Source organism: Dipodomys ordii, unplaced genomic scaffold (genome assembly GCF_000151885.1).
Source record: "Dipodomys ordii isolate 6190 unplaced genomic scaffold, Dord_2.0 Scaffold235, whole genome shotgun sequence".
Taxonomy (NCBI): Eukaryota; Metazoa; Chordata; class Mammalia; order Rodentia; family Heteromyidae; genus Dipodomys; species Dipodomys ordii.
This window is the reverse complement of record NW_012267451.1, coordinates 1,019,249-1,025,097: the sequence shown is the minus strand read 5'-3', so window position 1 is coordinate 1,025,097 and position 5,849 is coordinate 1,019,249. Positions and strand designations below refer to the sequence as shown.

At 38.6% G+C, this 5,849-nt stretch overlaps 1 pseudogene; it reads left to right on the top strand.

The window, feature by feature from the left end:
- The first annotated feature begins 4,889 nt into the window (after nt 1-4,889).
- LOC106000713 overlaps nt 4,890-5,849 on the top strand; it is an 11,684-nt pseudogene continuing 10,724 nt past the window's right edge.

Below are 5,849 nucleotides of genomic sequence, written 5' to 3'. Positions count from 1 at the left end.
TTGTGTTTCTGGGTCTCTATTCAGAAAATTTCGGCCGGAGCCAAGTTTTCAACATAGCATCTTGTATATCTCATTGTTACAATGAGTTGACCTGAATCCTTATTTCAGCATTTTGCTATTTCTCTTCCCCTCCCCAAATTAGAAAAATGTATATACAAGATGAGGGCACTGGAGTCAAATACAGTGAAAACAGAGGTTATACCATGGGAGAAGAACATACAAAAGAAGCAAAGGAGGTAACAATGCTTGATAGGAAATGTACTCATTACATTACTCATGTAAATGCAACCCCTCTGTACAGTACTTTTAATATATATATATATATATATATATATATATATATATAGGTAATTACAAAGTAAGCTTTAGCTGAGCTTCCACTTAGAAGAAGGAGAACTCAAAAAACTTTTGTGATCTTCTTTCTCAGCTCAATGGCATCCTGGCAGTAGCCACAACTTCCTTCAATCTTATTAACCATCTTTATCTCAAAATTGGAATTCAATAAAGGATTTGATTTAACTACAATTCAGGAAACTGGGAAGAATTTGCTGTTGTTCAAGAAAAGATAATCCCTGATTTAGAACTTTGGACCTCTCCTTAAAACTTTGTGAAGTATGAGAAACAGTGAGAAAATACATTTGGCCTGAAAAAGGCTGATTTAACCTGGGATTTTTTTTCTGATCTTGAACCCAGGACCTGGGAATTATCTTTGAGCTTTTGTGTTCAAGGCCAGCACTCTTATCACTTGAGCCACAGCTCTATTTCTGGCTATTTGATGTTTAATTGGAGGTAAAAATCTCATGGACTTCCCTGCCCAGGCTGGCTTTGAACCATGATCCTCAGATCTCAGCCTCCTGAGTAGCTAGGATTATAGGTGTGGGCCATCAGAGCCTGGGTTTTTGGATAAGTTCTATTATTCTATTTTGTTTTGTTATTTTATCTTATTATTTTACTTTATCTTATTATTTCTGTAGCACAGGGAAGAATTTGTTTGAAAGCTATCTGGGAGTCATTATTATAATTTGAGAAGACAATAGTTGCTAGAACTAGATCGAGGAAATAGTGAAGAGATCAAAAGATCCTTTTGTTATATCCTTAAGTGATGAATATATATTTTAAAAAATGAAAAAGTATGTTATATGTTGTTATTATTATTTTCCGTATGATGCTATGATAAAGATAAACATCATTCAATTCAATTAAATGAGTCCAGTATCTGAAATTGCAATTTTCATGTTTTAGAAATTGGCCATTTCAGCCGGGCGCTGGTGGCTCACGCCTGTAATCCTAGCTACTCAGGAAGCTGAGATCTGAGGATCGCAGTTCAAAGCCAGCCCGGGCAGGAAAGACCGTGAGACTCCTATCTCCAATAAACCACCAGAAAACCGGAAGTGGCGCTGTAGCTCAAGTGGTAGAGCGCTTGCCTTGAGCTGAAGAGCTGAGGGACAGCGCCCAGGCCCAGAGTTCAAGCCCCACGACCGGCAAAAAAAAAAAAAAAAAAGAAATTGGCCATTTCAATTTTTATTTTCAAATACTACAGAAATTTGGGGGTGTTCTTTCTCCAATCCCATTTGATTTTTTTCTTTTTTTGTCAGTCATGGGGCTTGAACTCTTGGCCTGGGTGCTGTCCCTCAGCTCTTCAGCTTAAGGCGAGCACTCTATTGCTTGAGCCACAGCACCACTTCTGGTTTTCTAGTGGTTTATTGGAGATAAGATTCTTACAGACTTTTCCACCCAGGCTGGCGTGGAATGACAGTCCCTCAGATCTCAGCCTCCTGAGTAGCTAGGATTACAGGTGTGAGGCACTGGCACCTGGTCCCATTGAATTTTTAAAATTGGTTTTAGAGCTTGAACTCCGGGCCTGAGTGCTGTCCCTGAGCCTTTTTATTCTCAAGGCTAGCACTCAACTACTGTGAGCCACAACACCGCTTACAGGTTTTAAGTGGTTAATTGGAGATAAGATTCTCACTGGGACTTTTCTGCCTAGGTTGGCTTCGAACAATGATCCTCAGATTGCAGCCACCTGAGTAGCTAGGATTACAGGTGTGAGCCACCAGTACCCAGCTTCCATTTGAGTTTTAAGTCAAATTTATGTATATATTTATGCAAAAGGATTTCAGTCCAACATGTCAGTTTATGAGTACAATGCTTCTAGATAAATGTCTTTGTTTAAAATTATTATTATAATCTCTAAGTAGTTGTACAGAAGAAATGCCATTAACAAAGAAACTTGTGAATGCAGTAGGTCTTGATCAATGTTATCCCTTTCAATATTCTCACCTATCCCTCCCCTACTCATCCCTTCCCTCACTCACCTTAGTTTTATGTAAGATATACATTAGATTATTGTGTGCATTCTCACCTTTCTCCTCATCATTCATTTATCCCTCTCCTTGACCCCACACCACCCCTTTTTAGTACCTACTTCCTGGTGTTTTATTTTGCTGAACTTTGATTTTGCCTTTCTAAGGAATTATACTACCAGAGATCTCCCTTGAATCTACCATATGTCAGTGAATACATTTGTATATACTTGCACATTTATAATTTATATAACTGCACATTTACTGATGAGTTTGTAAGCTAAATGTAGCTTCCATATATAAGAATCCCCCACAATGATGGATATTTATTAACTTCAAGATATCACCCCTCTTCTGTCATTCTTTCCACACATAACCCACCCTGCATCTCTTCCAATCCCATCTACACCCTCAAGTTACTCAGTTCCATTTTCACATATGTACATTGAGTATTATGATCAATATTGCCCACCCTTCTTCTCTCCATTTGTCTACCTCCACTCCTCTTAAGTTCATCTTATCATCAGACAAAACATATTTGAACTCCCTAAAATTTATTATTTGAGGTAATTTATTGAAAGGAATTACACCATGGAAATACATTTATTTTTATGTTTTTAAAATAATAGTATGTGCATCTTCGGAGACAACTCAATTATTTTCTTGCACATCTAAGTCTTCAGATCCTAACCATCATTCAAACTATAGGGGAACACTAAAAATAAAAACCTGGGGATTTGAGGCATGGTCCAGGTGGTAGGACATCAGCCAGTGCGCTAAAGTGTTGAATCAAGAGTTCAAATTGTGAAATTGTAAACATGGACCACAGTCATCCTTACTTCACAAGACTTGGCCATCATTGTTATGGCTTTCATCCGCTTCAGGATTAGATCACAAACCCAGAGACCCTGTAAAACAGCACTCATGTGCTAGTTGATGAATATCAGAACTTTGTAATTCCACTGAGCTTTATCAGCATCATTTAATACTCCAATACCATAAGAAAGGTTTCCGTTGGTATCAGAATAGAAATGGGCAAAGAAGGAGGCTATAGTGCTTGATAAGAAATGTACTCATTATCTTGCTCATGTAATTGTAACCCCTCTGTACAGTATGTTCACAATAAAAAAAAGAACAGAAATGGGGTGGGTGGGTTTAGATATATTTTTGAGGCTGGCTGGGACACCTTGGAGAGTATCCTCCAATTTCAGTGTATTGTTAGTGTTTTTCTATTTATTTTCACAACCACCTCTCTTCATAATGATGAAGTCCTCTCATTGAGGTGGACACAGGTGATGCTTGTAATCCCAGCTATTCAAGAGTCTGAGTTCTGAAGATCATGGTTCAAAGACAGCTCAGGTTCTGTGACTTAACTTTAACATTTATTTTTAATTCTTTATGAGGTCATCCTGGCTGGGGTGCCACAGGATAGGTCAGAAAAGGATAGACAGAAACAGCCTGCTGTTACTGTCAACGGCAATCACAATTATATTGTCTTATTTTGAAAATTACAAAAGGTCGCCAAATACTTAATTATTCATACTTCCATGAACAGTTAATACAATGTGATCTAAAGAAAAAAAATATTTTACCAGATGCTGGTGGCTTGAACCTGTAATCATGAGATTGTGGTTCAAAGCCAGCCTGGGAAGGAAAGAGCTCTTATCTCTAATTAACCACCATAAAAGCTGGAAGTGGAACTGAGGCTCTAGTGGTAGAGTACTAGCCTTGAAATGCTCAGGGACAGTGCCCAGGCCCTGAGTTTCAAGCTCCAGGACTAGCACAGATACACACACACACACACACACACACACACACACACACACACACGAGAAAAAATAGAACCAATTATTTCCTAAAGTAATCTGGGCTATTTCTGGAAAAGTAAAAATCATAATCTTCTGGGGCCATTTGTTGAATGTCTGGTATGACACCAACAAAGGTTTGCAAATGATGTAAAAGGAAATTCATTTTCTTCTACTGTCTACCTGATCTGGAAGAAATAACAATTATCCAAAGAAATGCAGAAATCAAAGTAAATTCCTATTGACCTACCAGTTTTCCTGTAGTGAGTGTGCGTGTGTGTGTGTGTGTGTGTGTGTGTGTGTGTGTGTACACACCTCACTAGAAATATGCTGGGCTTGAACTTAGTGACTCAGGCTCCAATTTAACTTTTCTGCCGAGGGTTGGTACTCTAACACTTGAGCCATACTTCCATTTCTGACTTCTTTTTGGTGGTTAATTGGAGATGAGTCTCAGGGACTTTGCTTCCCTAAGCAGGCTTTGAACCACCATCCTCAGATCTCAGGCCTGAGCCACTGAGTCACACATTTTTTCAAGTCACACCATAGGATGACATCCTTGAACTTGAGATCCATGGGTTTAGAGTACATAGTGACTTTTTCGTGAGAAGAAGATTGCCAGCCCCAGATCCTTCTAAGAATGTCCCTTATCCAATTATCAAGTCTCCAGAGATTGGAAATAACCAGGACTAATTTAGTGAATGGGAAAGGGAGAGGATGGAGACACACCCTTCATGCTCCAGCAGAGGCTCAGGGCATCTCAGTGAGTTTTGAGGTTTCAGGGATGGGGGAGAGGGGAACTTCGACCTATTTCCTCATCATCTGTTCAGACATGGCAGGGAGGTGAGCCAGATGTGAACGTTACAGGGGGCAAAGTTGAGCTCAGAGGTCTAGACAGTTTAAGGTCTTTTATTGTGAGGACAGAATTCCTCTCATAGGTGATTTTGATTTCTTTCTACGCAAGTTCTAGCTCATTAAAATCTTCTGCATTGGTGGAGAAAATGGCTCCTACTAAATAAAGTTCTAAGAATGATTGCGTGTAGGTGGCTCACACCTGTAATTCTAGCTACTCAAGAGCTGAGATCTGAGGCTTACAGGGAAGTATGTGAGACTCTTAGGTCTAGTCAAGTAGCCAAAAGCTAGACGGGGAGCTATGGCTCAAATGGTAGAGACATCAGCACTGAGTGAAAAATAGCTCAGAGAAAATGCCCAGGCCCTGAATTCAAACCCCAGGACTTTGCAAACTTAAAATTAAAAATTAAAACAATAAAAGGAGCAATTGAACACTTTTTTATTGTGAAAATACCGTACAGAGGGGTTACAATTACATGGGCAAGATAATAAGTACATTTCTTATCAAGCATTGTGGCCTCATCCTTTGTTTCCCCTGCAATTGAACACTTTGTATATTTAAAATTTTCAAAATAGTCACATCTATGGTAATATTACATCTGTTTTATTGACAATCAACTGCTGAGTTTTTTAAATATCACTCAACATTCTTAAAATTGGTTCCCTTAATTATAGTTTTATTGTTAGAAAAAACAAAAGCCTGAGTTTTCATAAGAAGCCTGAATTAAGGTGATATTCTTCTATCTTTTTTATGCGAAAGTGTGTAGTTAAAAGATTTTGTCAAGATGCAGACATAAAGGGGATCCAAATAGGGAAAGAAGAAATAAAACTCTCCCTCTTTACAGATGACATGATCGTGTATTTAAAGAATCCCATAGACTCCACTCCCAAA